This window comes from Adiantum capillus-veneris, chromosome 15 (assembly GCF_014529385.1).
Source record: "Adiantum capillus-veneris isolate H3 chromosome 15, ASM1452938v2, whole genome shotgun sequence".
In the NCBI taxonomy this organism is placed as follows: Eukaryota; Viridiplantae; Streptophyta; class Polypodiopsida; order Polypodiales; family Pteridaceae; genus Adiantum; species Adiantum capillus-veneris.
The window spans coordinates 86,651,677-86,679,451 of NC_140945.1; the positions used below are offsets into that span (position 1 = coordinate 86,651,677).

The following is a 27,775-nucleotide window of genomic DNA, read 5'->3' on the forward strand; positions in this document are numbered from 1 at the left end:
TTGGAGTGATGTGATGAACAAGAGCTGGCACATGAGTAAAGGGAAGTGCCATTCCCTAAGGACATGAACATTCCACAAAAGGGATTAAGCCCAATGCTTTGCAAAAATCTTCAAACTTCTCATGAGATCCTCTCCTATTGGGAGCATCTCCCTGACATAGTGCTAATGCGCCTCAATGTGATTTGTGCGAGCATGAGAAACTAGGTTCCTTGCAACTGCCAATGCGCTCTCGCTGTTAGTGTAGATAGTGTTGGCAGTGTCAACACCCATATCAGCCATAAGGCGTCTGAGCCATAGCTGTGAAGACTGCCCTATACTCAACCTCACAACTAGAAGTAGCCATAGTCGGTTTCTTCTTGCTCAACCATGATGTGCATGAATTTACAAGCATGAACAAAAACCACTTGTGGACACTCGATTGTCAAAACAACCAGGCCAATCTGAGTCCAAAAAATCATGTAAGTCTGGCGGCAATGATCCCCCCTTGGAATAAAACAAGCCAAGATGTAAAATTCCACTCAAGTAGCGGAAAGTTCCCTTGACAGCCTGCCAATGCTTAGACCCTGGGCTATGCATAAATCTACTGACATGTGAGACTGTAAACGGAAACTCCCATGAGGAGTCACATTCATCGTCAATAAATATGTTGCATATACGAGTTTTCTCACGAAGCTGCAAATCAAAGCGACCATCTGACGCCATCTATCTCGCCTCCGCTTCAATATACATGGGTAATATACTTCAGTAAAAATTTAAAAAAATCATAAACTAGCCAATGAGTCTAATGGCACCTTTTACAACCATCAAGACATAGTGATAGATTATTAGACACACAGTGGCATAGGAATACCGAAACACATATATGATAGCAAAAAGTATATAAAAGGTCCAACTATGGAATGAGAACCTTACTAGTAATCAAAAGGGATCCCACCCATAGGCCTATCCCCCTCATCCTCCATATCAATAGGCGTTGAAGCCTCCTCCCTGCTCCGGTTTTTTTGATGTAACGTAAAGTGCACAAAACATGTAAGAAGAGTATCATCAAAATCCAAAGAACCACAAACTCGACTCAAAGTTGCACATGCCGCCACCAACACAGGTGCAGTCTCGCATCCAAAATCCAAGCAAATGCATCTACTCCTGCAAAACAACTCCACAAATGCACCGAAACATGTAGAGCTCCTCTGCAATGTTCCACGCCAAGGCACACCATCAGTGGCAATGGATATCAAGGTATCAGGAATATAGTGCTGCATGATAGAATCTGTATGCCTACTGCCAAGTGCTCAAAAATGAGAGATACTCTCTGCTATGTAAATAGGCAGAGTGGAACCCCGTCAATGCAGCAAGTAAAACATCAAGGTGTCAAGCTACACACATATAATGCAAAAAATTTATTCTTGAAAAAATGAACACACCTTACATCAACTACAAATGAAAAATACAAGCTACTTGAACTTTGTCTCCTCTTGCTTCCATGAAATCGTAGGGAGTGTGATGAAGCACTACTATCCGTTGTTAAATATGTATGTCAAAAGCAACACAAAACCTTTCCACCCATCGAGGTGTATCACCTTAACTGCAAAACATCACATGAGTGATTTGTATAGTTCAAATGTGAACCTCAAATACAAACTTCAAAGTGGTTAGAGACTACAAACCTGCAAAAGAGGCCATGATAACCAATCCAAGCCCAATAAAGTGTTCCATGCAAGATGAATTCCCGCACAAACATGATCCTCCATGCTCCTATCCCACATGGGTGGGACACCATAGCCACCCATCCATCCTCCATATGGAAGGTCGAGGAAAATAAAATCGGCAACCCAAGCAACCGACTTGTTGTTTCGCCTATAAACAAGATCACTTGGATGGGCCTTGACCATATGCTCATGAATCATAGCCCAAGATGGATACCTAACTCCCAATGAAAAATATCCAAAAATGGCAATGTAGTCCCCAGTGAGAGCAATACATTGATCAAAATCATGTCTAATATGACCATGCATTGAGACATATCTCGATAATCAAATGAAAAGACGCGACGTAATTGACAAGATCCACCAATATCTATGAAGAAAGAAACGGTACAAAATTAGACAAAAAAACATAATAATTGACTATAAAGTGTAATGATGTTATTAAGTACGGGAAGTACTACCATGTGAGGATGGCATAGCCTCTTGCATCAACTCATCTGCAACAGTGTCTGCTATAGCGTCCTTTCCTTTTTGAGAAATCCCTTCTCGATGAAAATATTTTAGAATTACCAAGTTTATAAATTCAAGGCAAAATATGTGGATAAGTTTATGTATCTTTACCTGAAGATGGTACTCCTACTTGTGTAGCCGATCTAGGAGGAAGCCTTGCACTTGCGGCTCCCGATAAACCTGGCAAAGAACTACCTCCAATTGCATCTTTGAGATCTCTCTCACACAAGCTAGAACATGGCCTTTATCCATGTCCATCCAGCAAGGGAAAGATTCAATCTCCCATGAAGAAAGCTTATGTAAATTCTTTGAATACATACATGAATCAGGTATGTTCAATTCTATCCACTTTCTAGCAAGTAGGGGAATCAAAGGAAGAATCTTTTGCGACACCAAAAAGTTCAAGAATCTTGACAAAAAAGTCAATGGATGCATTATTCTTACACTTCTATAAATAAAATTTATTTATTTACATAATGCCTCGAAAACAAAAATACCTGTATGCCAATCTTTGTGCAACCATATGCAAATTGTCAAGATTTTTGAGGGCTTGTTTATCAACATCTTTTGCTCTCATTTCCAAAGATACCTTCAAAGGGAAGAGATGTGGCCTATCCTCAAGCTTTATCTCCTCAAAGCAGAACATAAGGCTACAATCAGCTGATAATACAATATCTCCACATGTACCCAACATATCTGTCACCAACTATGAGGCTCTATCATAGACCCTAGCCAAGAGACCCTCCCTATGAAGCTAGCTTGAGTGGACAGAAAAACAAATTGAAGAAAAATTTAATACTTGATTCAAAGCATTAAGACCTAGTGAAAGGAAAAGTCTCACATTCTATAAGCAACATCTTCTTTCTTGATGCCCATATGCTATCCTAGTGAGATTGTCCACCTCTAAATGAGATAACCATAAAAGCATGTTTTGTATTTGAGCATCCACAATAGCAATCAAGTTATTCTTCTCTAATGTTGCCCAATTTCCGAGACCCCACCGCAATGAAAAGACTTTGTCAAGCCAATCCAAATTCAAGTGTGGATCCACAATGTTAAGAAGCTTACAAAACAAAAGAATATGTTCAGCAGAAGTGTGTAATTAAAAGCCATACTATGAACACAACAAAACTTACAACATAAAAGAATACCTTTCCAATCTTGTCACTATACTTTGTAGTGAAGTTGTGATAGATTTTATCCTCCTCTTTCTTTAAATCCTCTTTAGCCAAGCTTTCCAGAGAAAGTTGATCAACCCTTATTTTATATTCCTTGGTGATTTGCACCTACCAAAAGCTTAAGGAATTAACAATCATTGCAAAATTGTATCTATTGAATATAAAGAGAGAGAAACATTTCTACTCACATCATACACAAGACGTGCAAGCTACTTTTGTGTCAATGGATACCAAGGTTCCTCACCCTTAGAGTAATATTTTGTGACATTTGCTATCAACTTTTTATCTTTCTCTGGTAGGTCTTTCCAGTACACATTAGGATCAGCAACACAAATGTGAATCAAATTCACAATCTCATCCCGAAGATGTGTAGTGACAAGAGAATGGTAATTCATGCTAGTCACACCAAAAAAAAATCATTCAAAATTTCATATTTGTTTAAAAATGATAAAACTCAAGTTCTCACAAAAGCAACAAAGAGCACTTACAAGTTCATTCTTTGTAGACTACTTAGCAAGGCAATCTCTGGCACTTTGGTAGGATCGATAATATTACAAGGAAATCTGCAATGCTTATCTTTTGATGTGGAAAATGTTTCTTTAATGGCTTGAGTCAATTCCACTGTTCGATAATTTCCCTCCCAAAAAAAAAACATGTGACCAACAAAATTTGACAACTTTGAATTATTTTGCAACTCCATTTTGAACTCCTCATTGACCTCATTCCACAATGGATCCCACTCCTTCATAACCTCATCTACATAAGATTTACTGTTCAAATGTATAATAAAGAGAAAATCCAAGTAGATTGCAAAGTAAAATTGAAAAGTAATTCCAACCTGTGACCTTTTCTTCTTCTTTATGATATGTCAACAAGGAAACAATGGAGGACCCCTTTTCTTTCATGTAACCTTCTTTAGCAAAGTTTGACTTCAAACCAATTAAATTGTCTCTTAAACCTCAAACTCTTGCATATGGATAAAGACGACAAAGAGGGATATTGGGGCACTCAAAGTAGATAAAGAGTCTAGTGGAAGCCAAAATATCTGCACCTTTATGCGTAAATGCATTGGATTCATCTTTTCGCTGAGTAACTGCAGTAATCTCATCTCTTATCTCTCAAGGAACTATCTTCAAATTACTTTTTTCAGCTGCTAAGATGGGATTTACCTCATGTAATGAACCTTGTCCCTTCTCCGGTATCATCACATCGTGCTCAAGAAAATCCTGATAGGTTCCCATTTCCGTACCAAACACATAGCTGATTTGGTATGTAGAATCATATGCTCCAATTGGCAAGGTTTAAGTAACCCCCTGCTAGAACAACCTCTAGATCTTGGACTGCAACAATGCAATAAGGAGACAAAAGAGTTTACAAAACCAACACTGACATAACTTTTACTGAGCTCAAGTAATAAAAAAATTGGCCATGGTCTCCTTTTTGTATTCGACAAAATTTCAAAATAGTACATAAGGATCCTCATGATCCACCTCACTTTAGGATTTATAACATTTGGAAAACCAGTTAAAAAAACACTGTAAACAAAAATTCAATACTTGCTACTTCCAAAAATTCTCTCTGCACAATTAAACTCACCATAAAAAACACAATGAAATAAGGGACTTGTGTTGACGCAGATCCCTTAGGCTAGTTTATAGCAAAGCTTCATGGCGAAGCTAAATCCTCAAGTAAGTGCATCCTCACAATGCAATCCTCACAAGTGAGGCAAATGGCAACAAATGTCCATGTGGCCCTAGTTGGCATAAGTCTACACGTGCATAAAAACAATCCTACCTAGTAGATGACCTGCAACTAGAAAACATTTCCTTAGCATGTCCCCAATTCTATGATGCAGTCTGAAGGGATCTGCATTGATGCAGATCCTTCGACTCCATCAATAAGAGACTATGTGCGTGAGGGAGAGAGAGAGAGAGAGAGAGAGAGAGAGAGAGAGAGAGAGTGAGAGAGAGAGAGAGAGAGAGAGAGAGAGAGAGAGAGAGAGAGAGGAGAGGGAGGGGGGGGGGGGGGGGGGAGGGAGGAGAAAAAGAAGTTGAAAAATGTGTGTTCCATTCATTTTTTCAGACCCCTCCACTCAAGAGGTAAAAGCATTAAAATTTTTAGATGAAGCACTACTATCCGTTGTTAAATATGCATGTCAAAGCAACACAAACCTTTCCACCCATCGAGGTGTATCACCTTAATTGCAAAACATCACATGAGTGATTTGTATAGTTCAAATGTGAACCTCAAATACAAACTTCAAAGTGGTTAGAGACTACAAAACCTGCAAAAGAGGCCATGATTAACAACCAATCAAAGCCAATAAAGTGTTCCATGCAAGATGAATTCCCGCACAAACATGATCCTCAATGCTCCTATCCCACATGGGTGGGACACCATAGCCATCCATCCTCCATATGGAAGGTCGAGGAAAATAAAATCGGCAACCCAAGCAACCGACTTGCTGTTTCGCCTATAAACAAGATCACTTGGATGGGCCTTGAGCATATGCTCATGAATCATAGCCCAAGATGGATACCTAACTCCCAATGAAAAATATCCAAAAATGGCAATGTAGTCCCCAGTGAGAGCAATACATTGATCAAAATCATGTCTAATATAACCATGCGTTGAGACATGAAAAGACGCAACGCAATTGACAAGATCCACCAATATCGAAGAAAGAAACGACACAAAATTAGACAAAGAAACATAATAATTGACTATAAAGTGTAATGATGTTATTACGTACGGGAAGTACTACCATGTGAGGATGGCATAGCCTCTTGCATCAACTCATCTGCAACAGTGTTTTCTATAGCGCCCTTTCCTTTTTGAGAAATCCCTTCTCGATGAAAATATTTTAGAATTACCAAGTTTATAAATTCAATGCAAAATATGTGGATAAGTTTATGTATCTTTACCTGAAGATGGTACTCCTACTTGTGTAGCCAATCTAGGAGGAAGCCTTGCACTTTTTGGCTCCCGATAAACCTGGCAAAGAACTACCTCCAATTGCATCTTTGAGATCTCTCTCACACAAGCTAGAACATGGACTTTATCCATGTCCATCCAGCAAGGGCAAGCTTCAATCTCCCATGAAGAAAGCTTATGTAAATTCTTTGAATACATACATGAATCAGGTATGTTCAATTCTATCCACTTTCTAGCAAGTAGTGGAATCAGGTATATTCAATTCTATCCACTTTCTAGCAAGTAGTGGAATCAAAGGAAGAATCTTTTGCAACACCAAAAAGTTCAATAATCTTGACAAAAAAGTCAATGGATGCATTATTCTTACACTTCTATAAATAAAATTTATTTAGTTACTTAATGCCTCGAAAACAAAAATACCTGGATGCCAATCTTTGTGCAAACATATGCAAATTGTCAAGCTTTTTGAGGGCTTGTTTATCAACATCTTTTGTTCTCATTTCCAAAGATACCTCCAAAGTGAAGAGATGTGGCCTAGCCTCAAGCTTTATCTCGTCAAAGTAGAACATAAGGCTACAATCAGCTGATAATACAATATCTCCACATGTACCCAACATATCTATCACCAACTATGAGGCTCTAACATAGACCCTAGCCAAGAGACCCTCCCTATGAAGCTAGCTTGAGTGGACACAAAAACAAATTGAAGAAAAAATTTAATACTTGATTCAAAGCATTAAGACCTAGTGAAAGGAAAAGTCTCACATTCTATAAGCAACATCTTCTTTTTTGATGCACATATGCTATCCTAGTGAGATTGTCCACCTCTAAAGGAGATAACCACATAATAGCCTGTTTTTATTGGAGCATCCACAATAGCAATCAAGTTAATCTTCTCTAATGTTGCCCAATTTCCAAGACCCCACCGCAATGAAAAGACTTTGTCAAACCAATCCAAATCCAAGTGTGGATCCACAATGTTAAGAAGCTTACAAAACAAAAGAATATGTTCAACAAAAGTGTGTAATTAAAAGCCATACTATGAACACAACAAAACTTACAACATAAAAGAATACCTTTCCAATCTTGTCACTATACTTTGTAGTGACGTTGTGATAGATTTTATCCTCCTCTTTCTTTAAATCCTCTTTAGCCAAGATTTCCAGAGAAATTTGATCAACCCTTATTTTATATTCCTTGGTGATTTGCACCTACCAAAAGCTTAAGGAATTAACAATCATTGCAAAATTGTATCTATTGAATATAAGAGAGAGAAACATTTCTACTCACATCATACACAAGACGTGCAAGCTATTTTGTGTCAATGGATACCAAGGTTCCTCACCCTTAGAGTAATATTTTGTGACATTTGCTATCAACTTTTTATCTTTCTCTGGTAGGGCTTTCAAGTACACATTAGGATCAGCAACACAAATGTGAATCAAATTCACAATCTCATCCCGAAGATGTGTAGTGACAAGAGAATGGGAATTCATGCTAGTCACACCAAAAAAAATCATTCAAAATTTCATATTTAAATAAAAAGGATAAAACTCAAGTTCTCACAAAAGCAACAAAGAGCACTTACAAGTTCATTCTTTGTAGACTACTTAGCAAGGCAATCTCTGGCACTTTGGTACGATCGATAATATTACAAGGAAATTTGCAATGCTTATCTTTTGATGTGGAAAATGTTTCTTTAATGGCTTGAGTCCATTCCACTGTTCGATAATTTCCCTCCCAAAAAAAAAACATGTGACCACAAAATTTGACAACTTTGAATTATTTTGCAACTCCATTTTGAACTCCTCATTGACCTCATTCCACAATGGATCCCACTCCTTCATAACCTCATCTACATAAGATTTACTGTTCAAATGTATAATAAAGAGAAAATCCAAGTAGATTGCAAAGTAAAATTGAAAAGTAATTCCAACCTGTGACCTTTTCTTCTTCTTTATGATATGTCAACAAGGAAACAATGGAGGACCCCTTTTCTTTCATGTAACCTTCTTTAGCAAAGTTTGACTTCAAACCAATTAAATTGTCTCTTAAACCTCAAACTCTTGCATATGGATAAAGACGACAAAGAGGGATATTGGGGCACTCAAAGTAGATAAAGAGTCTAGTGGAAGCCAAAATATCTGCATCTTTATGCGTTAATGCATTGGATTTATCTTTTCGCTGAGTAACTGCAGTAATCTCATCTCTTATCTCTCAAGGAACTATCTTCAAATTACTTTTTTCAACTGCTAAGATGGGATTTACCTCATGTAATGAACCTTGTCCCTTCTCCGGTAACATCAGATCGTCTTCAAGAAAATCGTGATAGGTTCCCATTTCCGTACCAAACACATAGCTGATTTGGTATGTAGAATCATATGCTCCAATTGGCAAGGTTTAAGTAACCCCCTGCTAGAACAACCTCTAGATCTTGGACTGCAACAATGCAATAAGGAGACAAGAGAGCTTACAAAAGCAACACTGACATAACTTTTAGTGAGCTCAAGTAATAAAAAAATTGGCCATGGTCTCCTTTTTGTATTCGACAAAATTTCAAAATAGTACATAAGGATCCTCATGATCCACCTCACTTGAGGATTTATAACATTTGGAAAACCAGTTAAAAAACCATTGTAAACAAAAATTCAATACTTGCTACTTCCAAAAATTCTCTCTGCACAATTAAACTCACCATGAAACACACCATAAAAAACACAATGAAATAAGGGACTTGTTTTGACGCAGATCCCTTAGGCTAGTTTATAGTAAAGCTTCATGGCGAAGCTAAATCCTCAAGTAAGTGCATCCTCACAATGCAATCCTCACAAGTGAGGCAAATGTCAACAAATGTCCATGTGGCCCCAGGTGGCATAAGTCTGCACGTGCATAAAAACAATCCTACCTAGTAGATGACTTGCAACTAGAAAACATTTCCTTAGCATGTCCCCAATTCTATGATGCAGTCCGAAGGGATCTGCATTGATGCAGATCCTTCGACTCCATCAATAAGAGACTATGTGCGTGAGAGAGAGAGAGAGAGAGAGAGAGAGAGAGAGAGAGAGAGAGAGAGAGAAGAGAGAGAGAGAGAGAGAGAGAGAGAGAGAGAGAGGGGAGAGAAGAGAGAAGTTGAAAATGTGTGTTCCATTCATTTTTTCAGACCCCTCCACTCAAGAGGGTAAAGCATTAAAATTTTTAGATAAATAACTCTATGAACTCAGCATGTACATCCCTTCACATCAGAAACATGTGCACTTACTAGCCATATGAAGAAAAACTTCAAGATTAGCGTTGGCAGAGACCTATCACCCTCAACGACAATGCTCCTCACTATAAAAATTGACCCTAACTAATGTGCGAGGGGATTTGCATCAACACAGATCCCTTGGACTATTGCAAATCCATTGGACGCAAGGGAAGGGACTCTTGTGTTTGAGGTCCATGTTTGGGTGTAGGGGAAGGGACTCGTGTGTGCAGAGGTGTTTTGGTTTTAGTCATCAGAGATGTGTGCAGTGCTGTGTCGTTTTCTGAGCTGTGTAGAGCTGTTTTGATTTTAGAGCTGTGTGCTTAGCTGTGTCATTTTGAAAGCTCGGTGTAGAGTTGTGTCGGTGCGCCCCTCATGTTGCAACTTGCTGCACTCATGCTGTCCCCTTTTTTGACGTCATGGCTATGCGGTCACAAGATTTCAAATGCATGGAATAGCACGCAATGAGGCCTTGAAGCCGACACAGGCTACAGCAAGTTGAACATAAAGTTTACATTGAGGCTAAACATTAAAGCAATCTAAAATGGAATAGTGAAGCCTTACACAGAAGCAATCCGAAGAGATCCGCATTTTGATGCGGATCCCTTGGACTGTGTGCATTAGAGTGCCATGAGAAATACATGGTTACCATATGAGAGGCGTATCTACCATGTGAGCGGCACGAGGACTGACGCGGACGATAGGACGAGGCCGAAACACGGTCTGACGACCTGGGATGAGCTTGGGAGTGGAGCGATCCACTCTCTCACTCTCCACTTCTCCAACACTCTCTCTCTCTCTCTCTCTCTCTTTGCCATAGCCATAGAGGTGTATATTAGAATTTTTAAAATCTCAAGCTATACTAGAAGATCTTATTTTGGCAATCAAAAAAGATAATATAATAAAACCTCAATAATAAGAGAATCCTCTTCAAAAGATATTTTGCTCTTGAAATTGAAGAAACGTTCTTTGCTCGTCATTTTGAGAAACTCGAGTCTTCAATGTGATGCATTAATGAGTTGGAAAGGATAGAGGTTTTTCAAATAGTATAAATTTGTTAGTCTTCTTTGAAATATAGCAAAGCATTGTTCACAATGTCTAGGCATATTACTATTTTTGGCCCTTCTAAATCACAGAAGCTTGTCATTATATATGATAAAAGATATATTGAACTTTCCACTGCTAATATTAGAAGTAATTTTACATTGGTACATTAATGTTTAGCCTTCATCCATTGACCCTATCCGGTGAGCAGGTGAAGATAGAGGTGATTGCAAAACAAGCATTGGGCAAGAAGGGTATTTGCTTGATCATGAATATTGTCATTTCTACAAAGTTCTTTGCACCGGTAGCTTTGAGGCTCCTGTCCCTTTAGATTAAAATCTAGATGAACCCTCAAAACCCATCACAAGTGTAATAGAAATGATCCGTGCATTGCCTAGACAGAGTTGATTGTCTCACTCCCTTAATCAAATCAGAGAGTTTGTCAAAGTAAATGAGCTGCCTACTTATTACAATGGATATGCTGCATTTAAGCTTCCATATGTAGGTGACTCTTTTGGAATGTCAATTATGGAACAACGACGTGATAGTCAAATGTGGACAGAGTACATCACTTGAAGTTTGGATTTATTTATGGGTGTTGTGTGATTCAGCAGATGTATAGGACATCTTAGATCTGCTAATGTGGACTTCTCATACTGCACGGGTTTCAAGATAAGTAATGAAGCTCATTCTTGGAAAGACCGATTATTAAAATCTCCACCATGTGGACTAGTATTCCAAGAATACGGACTTTGAGTTGTATGCATTGCTCTCAAGTACCAGACTGTGTTGCTATTTGTCCTGCCGTGATCTACTACTACTTGCCAAGAGATAAATTGAATTCCACAAGGTGTTTTCTTCATTTAGGGGAGCACAAACATCCTTGTAGACAAGGGAAATGTAGAGCTTCAGTGACTGAAATTGATGCACTGATGAAGAAACGTGCTACTATTGAACCATTCATAATTGGCAAAGCAATCAGAGTGCATCACAACACAGGACATTATTATGGATAAATTAGTTGTGGAAGGTGACCCTGTCTCAGATTCCATGGGTGATGATGAGTTTGCCTCCTTCTTGGATACAATTACTCCATTATCCAATAAACGAAGGACTGAAAGAACATTGGAGATTGCAAAAAAATCAAAGAACATTACCGCAAAAGGTTTGGAGGTTGTTCTTGAGCTTAGAGTAAAAGTAGGTATCCTTACATTCAAAGTGTACTATTTCCAGGACAACTTGGGGAAAGATCAACATCCACATGTTTTCAAGATGTCAATGAAAGGTCCTGGAAGTGGGGTTGACTTGGTTAATCGAATGACACTAGGTGAAAGCCTTGAAAATATGTGGATCCATTTTGATCACGTTCATTGTGTAAATGGATGGCCAACAATGTCTACACATGTGTACGCCCCATTTTTTCGTGAATCAATGACCATTGCTACTTGTGAATTTGTTGTAGAGAATAAGTTTGCTCAAATTGAATTTTGGAAAATGCTTAATAAGGTTGTTGAGGATGTAGGCTTTGAAAAGCCAGAGTTTAGAGTCTTTATGGCTCATGAAGCAAATGCTAACTGGATTGCAGTTCATACATTGTGTTTTGTAGGTGCAAAAAAAGTCACACCTGGTAAAGAAAGATCTTGTGCTGTTAGTGGGAGCAATCCATGATACGACACATAACCAACTATATATGTCCTTCTTCTGAAGAAGAGCACAAAATTTTATGCCGCAAGTGGAGAAATGCCCACTCAGAGAATCAAGCTGACATTTGCAAAGGGGCACTACGTTGATTTTGGACCGCTAGTCATGCAATTCATGATGAGACGTACTCCTTGTTTAGAAACATGGTTGGCTTGGTGGGATGTTAGAGTTTTTAATAATAGGGGTGGCAGATTTGTGTCCCAAGATGAGTCCGGTATGTTTGTGACTAATACAAATCTTTCAGAGACAAAGCATGCAATCATGCGAGCATTTATTGGATATAAGGAAAATCTCAACTTGTATGAGGAAGCTGGTGTGGACATGGCCATGATAGTGCTGCAAAGTATAAAGCATAATGCATATCTTAAAGGTGTTCGTACCTTTATGGGTCGAGGCTTGGAAAAATTGGTGGAGTGCTTCATGCATCGTACTTCTGGTGTATCACCCGCGAAAAAACTACTACCTAATTATGCTAATGGTTCTATGGAGGAAATGGGTTTCAATAGTCCTGAAATGAATAGAATTCCCACAAGAGAAAAGAGCATTAGGGAAAAAAGACCTATATTTGTTGATGCAGTGCAACTTCATGAGGACAACCACATGCCATTATTTGTCACAAAAACTATGGGCATTGGTGGTTCTCGTCAAAAAACAGATGGAGCTCGGGATGTGACCAATTCTTGGCCTGAGATGATAGTTACCAAGAGCGTGTGGGTAATCAGACGAGCAGATCCAGGGTCCAAGGTCACATGCTTTGGAGTTGTTGGTGGACAAGGTAACCAATGCGGTCGATTCATAAATGAGGATTCTTTTAATATTAGAAATGGAACACCAACCCCTTTCTTTTGGGGATGTCGACAATACCCGGCTACAACTCAAATGCAGGTGGAGTTAGAGAAGGTTATATTTGTTTTTGCAATACCAGTAATGTGCACACATGGAATGTTCATGAGATGTTTGTGGGACCTCTTGGACCGGCTCTCGGAGTATGGCCTGTGGTGGAGGGAATATCATTGAGTTTATACGAAGTGAAGCATCTTCAATCTAGTGGATTTGTGCTTCATGCCACTATAGAGGGTGTAAAAAATGACAAGTGCGATCGAGCTCCAAGCCACGTACCAAGTGCTTTTTTCCCAAAATATGGAGAGGGCAAGGTTGTTAAGTGGAGGTCCAAGTTGACTAAAGCGTTCCAATGTAGAATTGACCTCGGAAGGACCATGTCAATAGAACTAGTCAGAGAAGTAGTGATTGTTTGTAGGAGTCACATGTATTCTACATTAATACGGATGGGTCATTGGAAAAAGGGGTGTCTTATTCTGTCACGCGGAAAGTTCCCTTGACAACCTGCCAATGCTTAGACCCTGGGCTATGCATAAATCTATTGACATGTGAGACTGCAAACTGAATATCCAGCCTCTTGTTGCATACATAAGAGGCATCCAATATCAATTTTATAAAGAGTGACATCTGTAGGATCACCAGCATCGTGAAGACTCAATTTCAAACCTGTTTACATGGGAGTGGCAATAGGTTTGCAATCCTCAAGTTTAACTTACATAGCAATGTCTATATGTAACTTTTCTGACACAAGGCAATACCGCCATCACACTGCTTAAATTGTATACCAAAGTAATGATGCAATAGCCCCAAATCTTTCATCTTGAAAGTAGTATTCAAATCATCCTTAAATTCAAGAGTGTCGCGAGAAGGCACGCAAAATATTTTGAGCGATGAAAAAAATCGAGCGAATTCAAATGCATAGAGTACCTCTTTTAGATCCATTGCCTAGTTCTAACTTTGCAACACAACAAATTGAAAAAACAATAGATTGATATAATGCAAAAAAAAATGACACCATTAATCTTGCAACCTTAACCCATGCAAAAGTTTATAGACCCAAAACATTCTCTATTACCAAAAGAGTAAATTACAAAATCTGCAAACTAACACTCCCAGTTCTAACTTTGTAACACAACAAATTAATATAAAATAGACAGATATAATGCAAAAAAAGACAATTCCATTAATCCTGCAATCTTGGACCATGGCAAGAATTTTACAGACCCAATTCATTCTTTATTATCAACAAAAGAGTACATTGTAAAATCTGCAAATGGAAACTCCCATGAGGAGTCACATTCATCGTCAATAAATATGTTGCATATACGAGGTTTCTCACGAAGCTGCAAATCAAAGTGACCATCTGACGCCATCTGTCTCGCCTCTGCTTCAATATACATGGGTAACATACTTCAGTAAAAATAAATAAAAATCATAAACTAGCCAATGAGTCTAATGGCACCTTTTACAGCCATCCAGACAAAGTGATAGATTATTAGACGCACAATGGCATAGGAATACCAAAACACATATATGATAGCAAAAAGTATATAAAAGGTCCAACTATGGAATGAGAACCTCACTAGTCATCAAAAGAGATCCCACCCATAGGCCTATCACCCTCATCCTCCAAATCAATAGGCGTTGAAGCCTCCTCCCTGCTTCGGTTTTTGTGATGTAACATAGAGTGCACAAAACATTGATATCCCTTTTTCGGCTCTCTGTAATTTCCATAGTGAGTTATCTCACCCTATCAAATCACTCAAAAACTGTGGTTACCCTCACCCTTTCACTGTATATAGGTGCGTGTGAGTTAGGGGACTTTTCCCATATCTCCTTACTGAAATAAAAAACCCTCAATTAGCTAGTCATTGGGCTAGTTGAGCCAAAAAAATAAAAAATATAAGTATATTATGGCCCATGCTTATGTAAATATTTCTTTGTATATAGGGCCCAAATAAAAGATTTTCTCATAATTATTTTGGTATTTATTCAAATATTTCTACCTAGGTGTGTGTTATTTATGCTCTGTACATTGCCTCACCATTACCACAATTTTTCTTACCATTTTTCATACTCTTTATTCCATATAGAAATATTTTCATGTAAGCTTCTCTTATATTTGGTGTAACTCCACCCCAACAAAAATCCAAAAAACCTAGTTTTATTTATGTGTATATTTTTACACTATTGTGATTTTTCCCTTCCTACATCTATTTTGTTTTTGTTCTAAAAAATTAGAACACCAAAAATATTTATCTTTTTATGGTAGCCTCATAATGAGAGAGATTTCTTTTGACCCCTTTATATTTTTTCCACTTATATTATTTATATTTGACATGTACATATTTTTTAGACCCCTCAATATTTGATTTTCTTAGTTGTACTATTCACTTATATCATGATCTCAACAATATCTTCAATTATAGACCTACCAAATAAGGTCAAGGGTAGGTAGCATGCATACATGCACTATGGAGGGCTCACTCTTGGAGATATTCAAAAGAATCATCCAAAGAAGGACCCCACAAGGACTTTGTGCAGTGGAAAAAAACAGTCGGTTTTGCTGAATTTTTAAAGTTCACTTGCTCTCCGAATTTGGAAAGGTGATATAAACAAAAGTTGTAGCTCATGGGCTGAACTTTTGCCTCAAATGTTTTCATATTTTTTTGAGCTACGAGCTGTGAGCTATGATTTTATTAGTGGACCCCAGTTTTCCCATGCTATGCAGCCACACTATCTCTTCCACTTTATCATTTTCCTCTTTCACACACACTTCTCCACTCATCATCCCCACCTCTCTCACCACTCCTCTCTGCACCCTACTCACCGTCTCCTCAACCTTAAGAATAAGAGAAACCATGGTAAACTCATACCTCCCACACACAATTCCATTCCAAAATTGACCACCTAGTCTCATTTTTCCTCCTCCAAATTACCCATATCTATCAAAAAACCACAAAATTCAGCCTCTTCTCTTAAAAGATAGTATCATGGTGGTTGATTACTCAGCTTCAATTACCTTGTCTCTCAAGGAAGGTCAAGAGTGGAGAAAAAATGTACCGTCAAAGCTAGTGGACAGTCAACAAGCGTCAAAATTGGCCCTACTCAAGACACTTGGAGCATCAACCTTGTAAGAAATCCACCTTTTCTTACCTCTTAAGAGTTTTTCTTCCTTATTTGTATCCTACATGGATACTCCCATTGTAAATATCCAATTCCGTTTCTAAATTAATACTAACTCTACTAACACTAACCCACTATGAAAAGTCCTATCACCTCCATTTCTCTCCTCTCTCTTTCCCCACCAACTTCTTGATAATTTCAAGCAAAAGAAATTAGGTAAATTGCTGAAAATCTAACCCAACCATGGTTAGAGGAGTAACCCTAGCCTTCAAAATTGCTATAAAAGGAGGGTGTAGCTTGTTGAGAGAAGGAGAGAACACAGAAGTAGAACCCCAAAGTGTGTAGAATACACACATGAGATGATGTATATATAGAGGGGACCTGGGTGCCATATATAGAGAATCCATATATTGAGTAGCTTCACATATAAGCTCAACACCCCCGCTCAAATAAGGGTCCCTAACTGTGGATGAAAAAACCCTTGGTGGATCAAGGGAAAAACCCATAGCTCTATATACACCCATCGTTATATTATAAAAATCATTAAATATACAAATGTTTACGAGGAGCTACATCACTCCTTTTACAATGAATGTTTTATGAGGAGTTACATTACTCCTATCCTATCAAATACAATAATGAATACAAAGGTTCAATAAAGAGGTATAAAAGCTATCGATTAGCTTGTAATCAAAAGTGTCTCCGTGAATCTGCTGTGTAGCTTGTCATCAATATCGCATCACCAAACATGTCTTCATGTTGTCATCAATATGGCATCACCAAACATATCTTCATAAATATTTTATTGTCACCAAGTTTGTCTTCATAAAATCAATTCTTTGATCAATCCTACATAGATCATAGACTCCAAAAAGAACATGTCATAAAAATTATTAGCATCGTTAATGAAATAATAACATTCACAATGCCATAAGAGATGGTTCGCGATGCCACTCTTTTGACGACATATATACGCACGACAACATATGGTACATAAAGTATAAACATAAAAGTACAAAATGTGTGATTACGTGATACAAATGATATGTGTATATACTACATAAAACAACATTTATTAATGTAGTGATCAATGAATACCATCAAAGTATTAACAAAATATCATCATTATATCAATAAAAATGAATAAATGACCATGGTATCAACGAAAAGCATCATGATATCACCGAGAATAATCATTGTATCAACGAAACAACATTATGGCATCACCGAGAATAACCATGGTATCAACGAAACATCACCATGGCATCACCGAGAATAACCATGGTATCAACGAAACAACATCATGGTATCACCGAGAATAACCATGGTATCAACAAAACATCATCATGGTATTAACAAAAATCACCATGGAATCAACGAAACAACATCATGGCATCACCGAGAATAACCATGGTATCAACGAAACATCATCATGGCATCACCGAGAATAACCATGGTATCAATGAAATATCATCATGGCACCACCGAGAATAACCATGGTATCAATGACATATCATCATGGTATCAACGAAAATCACCATGACCAAAGTATTAACAAAACATCATCATGGTACCATCAAAATCACTATGGTATCAATGAGAAATTATCAATAAAACGACGTAAACTATATCTCTAAAAGAATAATTATACGAGAATCAATGAACGAGTATATCATATAACAAAAGATCATGTACCAACAGTAGCTCGATAGAATTTGGACGATCATCAACGGCTCGACTGAATCGGAACGATGTGTAACTGGCTTCTGCAGCAAAGTTACGTCAGTAACAAATATATGATTGATGAAGAAAAATATAATTGAGAAGTTTTCAATTATGAGAAAAATCAAAAGCAAAAAGTAAAATTTTGATTTTCAAACATATTCGCAGTCCGAGACGATAACTTAAAATCGGTGCAGAATTTAGAGAAACTTCCTTCTGCAAAGTTATAGACCACATCAATTCCGGTCTGCCATAGCGGGTAGTTTCTTCTGCAAAGTTGTAGAACACATCGATTCCGGTCTCTCACGCGGGTAGTTTCTGCAAAATCGTTTTCAATAAGCAGAAAAATAAAAAACAAAAAACGGAAATTGCTTTTTATGTATGTACGCAGTCCGCGAACGATAACTCAAAATTGGTGCAGAATTTGAAAACACTTTCTTCTGCAAAGTTGTAGACCACATCCATTCCGATCTCTCTCGAAGGGTAGTTTCTGCAAAATCGTTTCCAATTAGCAGAAAAATCAAAAACAAAACGCGAAAGCTGTTTTTCAGGTATGTACGCAGTCCGTGAACGATAACTCAAAATCGGTGCAGAATTTGAAGAAACTTCCTTCTGCAAAGTTGTAAACCACATCGATACCCATCCCTCACGTGGGTAGTTTCTGCAAAATTGATTTTGATCAGGAGAAAAATCGAAAATAAAAACGTACTGCTCTGATACCATGTTGAGAGAAGGAGAGAACACAGAAGTAGAACCCCAAAGTGTGTAGAATACACACATGAGATGATGTATATATAGAGGGGACCTGGGTGCCATTTATAGAGAAGCCATATATTGAGTAGCTTCACATATAAGCTCAACATAGCTAGCACAAAAAAGGAGAAGAAAGAGCACTATGCTATAGCTTGAGAAGCCAAGCTCGACCTCTTGGGAAGGAGATCTTGAGTGGAATCTCATTGGCAATAGGTATATGTATGTATTGTATTAGGGGTGATTAGCAAGGTAACTCTATGCCATTGTAAGAGAGAGTGATCATTCAATTGAGAGTAGGTTTAAGTTCTTGATAGCTTGTCTCCGGGTATTGTTATCAATTTAGCCATAAATCCCACATGTTGTAAGAGGGCGACAGGGTGGAGACGACTCCCCTGGCCTTAAGACAGTGATTGGGGTGGCTTTTTTCTTGTGATGTGTTGTGGTGTAATTTACTCAGGCTATGTTGAACAAATACTAATCTCACTTTGATTGGTCATGACAGATTTATAAGAAGGCATTAGTGCAACAAGCACCCCCTTCCCCCTTCTCTCTCTTTCTTACATATATATATTTATGTTTGCTTGATCATTAGCGATACACTTCAAAGCAGCCCGAGCACCATCTCTCTCTCTCTCTCTCTCTCTCTCTCTCTCTCTCTCTCTCTCTCTCTCTCTCTCTCTCTCTCGTGTTTTAGTGTGTGAGAGTGTTCCATTGGTGTTACGGTTAGTGTAAATTCCTTGCTTGTTTGTGGGTTGCTCTAACGATTCTCCTCTTTTGCGTCCTAGTTCGCTCTTAAACTAGGTGGTGCCCCTTGTGTAGCTGGGATTTGGCTGTGGGTTTGTAGTTTTGGTTTGTGTTGTGTTGTGCCCCAGCCACATTGAGCAGCACGGGAGCCTTGAAGGGTGTCTAGAGGTTGCTCTTCTTGTTTCCCACCCCGGACCGCCTCAAATCGGTGCCCCCACAGAGGAAAACAACTCGTGTATGTTTTTGTGTAGGATCAACTTTTAGCATAGTCAAGTAGTTTGCATGAATCATGAGATTTTGTATGATCCTTTCATTCCCATTGCAAGGCAAAAGATACACATAATTGTTAGTACTAAGCTGCAATTTCAACGGGTAATTCGTAGGATTTTAGGTCCTCTTAGGTTAGCCGAGATAAACACTTCGGTAAATCCTTTTATTTTGCCTCTCATTAGGTACGATATTAGCTTGGACGTCTATATTTTTGTCTTATTTTAAGCGTTAGGACATGCATAGGCCATGGATAATGGCCTAGGAATAGAGGTTTTTCCCTTTCATTTTACTCCACACATTAGAATAAACGTTGCAATTAGTAGAAAGATCCATTTTCAACAACAAATGGTGTTCATGTTTGGTACCCAAAGAGTAGGAGAAATTCTTGCATCACCAAACCCTGTCATTCTACCTCTCATCAACTACCACACTTCTTTTGATGTACATGTGTTCATTTTATTTTAAAATGAAGTGCAGCCCGGAAAAATAGTGTGTATGCTTGTTTTTTCTTTGTCCAAGTTGTTACAAGAAACAAAAAACGATCATTTGTTCTAACAGGGAATGTGTGTGCAATGAAAGTTCAATCCTTAGAGATCTAGCTCTATTACCAATTGAGTTGCAGGAGCAAGTAGTAAGACGTCTCCCTCATAACAAGAGGGTGGTGAAGTTAAGACGAATGGTCCTAGGCGTGGATTCCATTTTCCTCTTGTTGTTGGGCACTAAGGAAGACTGCACATTCATCCAACTAGTGTGTGCCCTAAGATTGGTAAATAGAGTGAAATTTGGCGTTTGGCGAGTGCATTTCACCATTGAGGAAGACTCTTCAGGAAACTTGCGGCCAGAGTTCATGCTTCATAGACTCACATTTGGTGAATTTTTCCCTCATTTGCGTCTTATTAATAGTCTTCCTTTCGCTTTCAACAAAGGAGATAGGGAGCTATTCAGAGCTTGTCTTAATAAAGAGAGCATAGAGAAGATTGCAAATTTGTATAAATTCTCATCCTTCTCTACTTTCTATGACACTTTGTTCATAGAGAAATTGTAAATCTCTTTATGCTTTTGAATGATTTAACCATAATCCTAAGGAGTTTTTGTCCAGGAATTTTGTAGCACAAGTGGAGTCTTTAAATCTTGCAAACTTGATTGGACTTGATGAGGATGTTCTTTATGAAATTGTGAGAAGGTTGCCTCACTCCGACTGTGTGGAACTCGAAGGAAAGGAGCTCCTAGTCAATTGCTACTTTCTCACGGCCTTCAACGAGCATGAAGATCTAGTTTTTATACAAACCGCTTGTGCGTTGGGAATTGTAGAGCAAGTGCAATTTATCACTTGGGACGTGGTTGCTCTTTTGGATCCAGAAAATGAAGTTCTAGAGATTTCTGTTTATCGCCTTAGCTTTGAAGAATTTCAACCCTTCTTAGAGCTCATCAATAGTCTACCTTTTTGTTTTGATCAAACAAATCGAGACCTCATTGAAGCTTGGATAGCTGAAGAAGAAAACCTAGAGTGGTATTTTCTTACTTCTTCATTTGCAGGTGATTGGTTCTAAATCTCTATTGTATCCCTTATTGTAACTCGTGTTGTAATCTTTCATAATAATGGAGAGCCAACGCCAAATGTTTGTATATCCTCTTTTCTTTGGAGAGCCTGGAGAGGATGCAGAATTATTTTTAGCAAATTCCAAGATGTCTTGCCGTATCAAGAGGATAGTAACCGATCAAGAACGTGTAGAAATGTTTGAGGTGGTCCTTAGGAAGTTAAGGGGAATTACACAGAAGTTTTGAATCGTTTTAAGAGATACTTCTTTGATCCCCAAAACACTCAAAAACTATGGCAAGACATTGTTTCTCATAAGCAAAAAGACTTAGATGACTACTACTTGTACAAGCAAGAGTTTCTACGTCTTTGGGTTGTATGGATACGAAATGTTGCTAACCCTGGTGATGGTGCAGAATTTTTAAAGAAGGAGAGGTTCATAGCCGGACTCTTTCCTGACCTTAAGATAAAAGTTGAGGCGGGTGCACCTGCTACTTTTGATGCAGCTGAAACTAGGGCTGCTGAGAAGTATAGGAAACTCAAGTGCTTAAGGGGAGAGGTTCCAATAGAAGGTCTTAGAACCAAAGATAAGTCACAAGCATCAACATCTAGGGAGCTTCCTGAGGTAACGGCTGAAGTGATTGAGAAGTTAAATGAATCTTTAAGCAGCCTGTCAATTCACCTTGCACAAGCTGTAGGTCCAAAGGGACAAGCAAAGAAGTCAGAAGAGAGAGAGCCACGAACTAGGAGAGTCTTGCAATGTTGGAATTGCGGAGAGTCTGGACATGGGATGTATAATTGTCCTTGGCCCCGTGGAGAGCCAGGGAGACCTAACTTGAATTACCCAGTGGTGAATGAAGGAGAAGGAGTTGGTCAACAACCAAGGCTTCTACAAAGGCCAAATGGACCAAGACCACCTCCACAAGGGGTAGAAGGAGTTCCACCTTTGCCAGATCCAAATGTGCATGTGATAGAGGTGACAAATTCAAATGAGGTTGACATGGAAGCCAATGGCATTAAGTGTGGCCGAGGAAAAGGTAAAGAGAAAGAAGGAGTCACATCACAGAGTGACCATGGACAAGGCAAGAAGGCAAAGGAAACCAAGGAAACCAAGAGGACTCGACGTCGTATCAACCTCCAAGACTTCCCTCTTGGACATGGTATGGCTCCGTACAACTTGTTGGAAGACATGAGAGCTAAGGGTCGTGATATTTCATGGCCTCAATTTCTTGCATTATGTCCACAAGTTAGGAGGGATTTAACAAGAGCAATTAGCACTAGGAGAAAGGTAAAAGAGAGTGTGCCTATTGTAAAAATTGCACAAGCTGAAATGAATGAGGACATTACACCTGTGCTAGATTGTTACATAAAAGGGAGATTGGTTAGGAAAGGTCTAGTGGATGGGCATGCAAAAATTTGCATCATGATAGAGGGACTCATGCAAAAACTAGGCATGCACATCCATGAGACACCTGAAATTAAGGTCAAGATGGCAAACAATAGCAAGGCTAGGTGCGTAGGCATTTGTAAAAATGTTTTTGTGGAGGCCTTTGGCATTAAGAAGGCAGTGGATTTCTATGTCATGTCTACCAAAGGAAATGGTTACCCATTTATCCTAGGGAGACCATGGCTAATGAAAATGCGAGCTTTGCAGGATTGGGAGAGTGGAAAGCTAATTTGCAGGAACGACAATCATAAGAAGGTTGTCTTTGACATGAAGGAGCAACGCCAAGAGGAGCTCCATGAAGAATCATCTCAAAGTGAGACGGAAGAAGGTTGGACCGATAGCACTTCAGAAGAAGAAAGTAGCGGCAGCATTACTGAAGAGGAGTCTTCCATCGAAGTCATGGGGGTAAGGTTTAAGCCAAGCAACCAAGAGACCTCTTGTCAAGGCTTGGAGGAGGTAGGTCCTCAAGAGAATGAAGGTGTTCAAGATGAAGGGATGCTGGAAGGTATGCTATCAACAACACTTACAAAGGATGCAAGAGAGGAGTTCAAATGTGTGCTAAGGAAGTTTCCTAGGCTTTTTGCTAAAGACTACACCGTCGTGCGTGGGGTAGATGTTGTTCAACACAAGATTGAGTTAAAGCCTGAGGCCACACCTAAAGCTCAGAAGCTACGAAGGCTAGGAGTTATAAAGGAGCAGTCTTTACTCAAGGAGGTAAGAAAGCTTCTAGCAGCAGGTTTCATTTATCCAGTGGAGAATTTAGAGTGGGTCTCTCCCGTTGTTGTCACTCCTAAGAAAAATGGCAAGTGGAGGGTGTGTGTGGATTACCGTCCGCTCAATGCTACTCAGGCTACTTTTAAATAGGTATCGCATTGGAAGATCAATTGAAAACAACCTTTATCACTCCTTGGGGTTGTTATGCTTTTAGAGTCATGCCATTTGGTCTGACAAATGCTCCTGCAACATTCCAACGTTTCATGAACATGGTGTTTCAAGCATTCTTTGGAAAGTCAATTAGGGTGTTCATTGATGATTTCTCCATTTATAGCTCAAAATCATTGCATCTACAAAGGGTAGAAGAAGGTTTAAAGAAGCTCTACAACATGGGAGGTCAACTCAACCCCAACAAGTGCCACATAGGTGAGGATGAAGTGATCTTGCTCGGTCACAAGGTTTCCTATAAAGGCATTGAGGTGGATCCTTCAAAGGCAAAGGCTCTTATTGAGCTCCCATCACCGAAGAGTCTTAAGGAGGTCATCTCTTTCATTCAGAAGGTGAAGTATATGTCACGCTTCATTCACTTAGCCTCAGAGTTGCTTCATCCTTTGCAAAGTTGACACAACAAGTAGAATTTGCATGGTCTGATGATCTTGAAGAGTATTTTTGTAACATTAAAGTCATTTTGTCAGATCTACCAACACTCATGCCTCCTTGTTGGGAATACACATTCTTTGTTAGCTCTAGTGTTGGAAGGGAAACAATTGGTGCTGTGTTGATACAACAAGATCCCCATAGTACCAGGATGCGGCCCATCTACTTTGCTAGTAGGGTCATGAATACTTTAGAGAGAGGCTACACGGAGGCAGAACTCATGATGTTTTCTCTCATGTTTGCGATAAGGAAGTTTAGATCCTACTTTCTCCCAAAACCTTTTGTAATCCTCATCGCAGAGAATTTGTTCCCTTGGGTGTCATCTCAAATGAATCTTAGTACTAGGATCTCAAAGTGGATTATGGAGTTGCAAGAATTTCAATACTCTTTCAAGGTAGAAGATAGTGTGCGTGCACAATTGACAGGGATTCTCACTTATAGGGTGCATGAAAAGGAGATTAAGGTGCCTGAAGTAAAGACCCTACCATTGCCACGACCAAAAAGTATTCCTAATGATTTTACCTTGTTCTTTGATGGAGCTTTTTGTCGAGCCACAGGAAAAGCAGGGGGAGGGCTAGTGTTGCTCAACCCAAGTGGAGAGGTGGTCCTGAAAGAGAAGTTCAATCTACCAAGTTCAGCTAGCAACAATGAAGCATAATATGACACACTAATTCATGGTTTGAAGATGTGCATTGGACAAGGGATAAAACGTCTCATGGTAAAGGGAGATGCACTTCTCATTGTTAAACAGATTTTAGGCATTTGGGCATGCAAGAATGAAGCTTAAGGACAAAATTTCATGCCATTCGTAGGATGTTTAATCAGTTTGAAGAAGTGCAACTATATCATATTCCGAGGAAACAAAATGAAGATGCCGATTTACTTGCACAACAAGCAGTTACATGTGTTGAGAAAGAAGTGCAGGTCATCATGGTGGCGGCGACTGTGAAGCAACCGCGGTACCAGGGATTGGAGTCATTGGCTCCCATCATTGGCTACATTTTGGAGGGTGAGTTTCCACCAGACTTCACAAAAGCTCAGAAGAGGAGACTCATGAAGAAGGCAAGCATGTATCTCTTCCTAGAAGGCTCCCTCTATCAGATAGGGAAGGATAAAGTGTGCAGAAGAGTACCAACTATCACGGAAATTTCAGCCATTCTAAAAGGTTTGCATGAAGAGGCATGTGGTGGTCATTTTTTCCAAGAATTAACTGTGAAGAAGATTTTGCTTGCGGGGTATGTCTGGCCAAGTCTGCATGTGGATGTCCAACATTGGTGTAAAAGTTGTCACAATTGTCAGGTAAATGGGAATAGAAGATTGATTTATGGTCCAAGGCAAATTGTGCTTGCAAATGGACCCTTTGAAAAGTGGGGCATTGATGCTATGGTTCCTCTGCCTAGGATAAAAAATGGTAAACTCTACATTCTAGTGGCTGTAGACTATATGACTAGGTGGGTGGAAGCACAAAGTGTGGCAAAGGTAAATGAGAGGACAGTGAGAAAATTCGTCTACACTCACATTTGTTGTAGGTTTGGCACACCTTTGGAGATTGTTTCTGATAATGGTCTAGGGTTTAGAAAGGGATTGCTCACAGAAGTCTGTGAGGAACTTTACATTCTACATCGTCACAGTACACCCTACTATCCCCAATCAAATGGTTTGGTAGAAAAATCTAATGGTGTCGTTGCAGGCATCATTAGAAAGATGGTGAAAAACAAGACAAATTTGTGGGATGACTTCTTGGATGGTGCCTTGTGGGCGTATCGAACAACATATAGGGAAGCCACGGAGTTCACACCATTTCACTTGGTCTATGGTCAAGAGGCTTTACAGCCAATTGAGCTAAACATTCCAACAATGCAACTTCATGGCAAATCAGCACAAGATGATCAAGAAGCATGGATGGATCGACTTCTTACCTTAGCTGAGCTTGAGTGGAAAAGAGAAGCAGCATACGAGTGCTATAAGAGGAAAGCCACATAGACAAAGGAGAAGCTTGACAAGAAACTGAAGGACAAAGGCATCAATGAAGGAGATCTTGTGCTAAGGTATGACAATCGACTCGATAATCGTTTTGATGCCAAATTTGAAACAAGATGGCAGGGGCCATACATAGTCAAGAAGGCTTTCAATTCAAGTTACTATCAACTTATGGACTTGAATGGGAAAGAGCACTCCAGGAAGGTAAACGGCTATCCCTTGAAGCCTTACTTGAGTCGACTTCTACCAAAGGATCTACCAGAGCAAAAGGCAACTATCTCATGTAAGTATTGTTCCATGAAGCATGAGTGTAACACAAACCAAAATTCCAAGGGGCCAAACAATGAAGATCTTGTCAAAGACTCTGAAGCACTCTCTTTGGAAAAGATTTTTTATGATGGTACATAAATATACCATCATCCTGGGGGAGGGCTAATGATAGCCGTTTTTCGGCTCTCTGTAATTGCCATAGTGAGTTATCTCACCCTATCAAATCACTCAAACACTGTGGTTACCCTCACCCTTTCACTGTATATAGGCGTGTGTGAGTTAGGGGACTTTTCCCATATCTCCTTACTGAAATAAAAAACCCTCAATTAGCTAGTCATTGGGCTAGTTGAGCCAAAAAAATAAAAAATATAAGTATATTATGTCCCATGCGTATGTAAATATTTCTTTGTATATAGGGCCTAAATAAAAGATTTTTTCATAATTATTTTGGTATTTATTTAAATATTTCTACCTAGGTGTGTGTTATTTATGCTCTGTACATTGCCTCACCATTACCACAATTTTTCTTACCATTTTTCATACTCTTTATTCCATATAGAAATATTTTCATGTAAGCTTCTCTTATATTTGGTGTAACTCCACCCCAACAAAAATCCAAAAAACCTAGTTTTATTTATGTGTATATTTTTACACTATTGTGATTTTTCCCTTCCTACATCTATTTTGTTTTTGTTCTAAAAAATTAAAACACCAAAAATATTTATCTTTTTATGGTAGCCTCATAATGAGAGAGATTTCTTTTGACCCCTTTATATTTTTTCCACTTATATTATTTATATTTGACATGTACATATTTTTTAGACCCCTCAATATTTGATTTTCTTAGTTGTACTATTCACTTATATCATGATCTCAACAATATCCTTAATTATAGACCTACCAAATAAGGTCAAGGGTAGGTGGCATGCATACATGCACTATGGAGGGCTCACTCTTGGAGATATTCAAAAGAATCATCCAAAGAAGGACCCCACAAAGACTTTGTGCAGTGGATAAAAACAGTCGGTTTTGCTGAATTTTTAAAGTTCACTTGCTCTCTGAATTTGAAAAGGTGATATAAACAAAAGTTGTAGCTCATGGGCTGAACTTTTGCCTCAAATGTTTTCATATTTTTTTGAGCTACGAGCTGTGAGCTATGATTTTATTAGTGGACCCCAGTTTTCCCATGCTATGCAGCCACACTATCTCTTCCACTTTATCATTTTCCTCTTTCACACACACTTCTCCACTCATCATCCCCACCTCTCTCACCACTCCTCTCTGCACCCTACTCACCTTCTCCTCAACCTTGAAGAATAAGAGAAACCATGGTGAACTCATACTTCCCACACACAATTCCATTCCAAAATTGACCACCTAGTCTCATTTTTCCTCCTCCAA

The 27,775-nt window shown here is 38.9% G+C and overlaps 1 pseudogene; it reads right to left on the minus strand.

Annotated features, from left to right (window-relative positions):
- Nucleotides 1-911: 911 nt before the first annotated feature.
- Nucleotides 912-4,741, minus strand: LOC147441015 (uncharacterized; annotated as a pseudogene).
- Between the last annotated feature and the right edge of the window lie 23,034 nt (nt 4,742-27,775).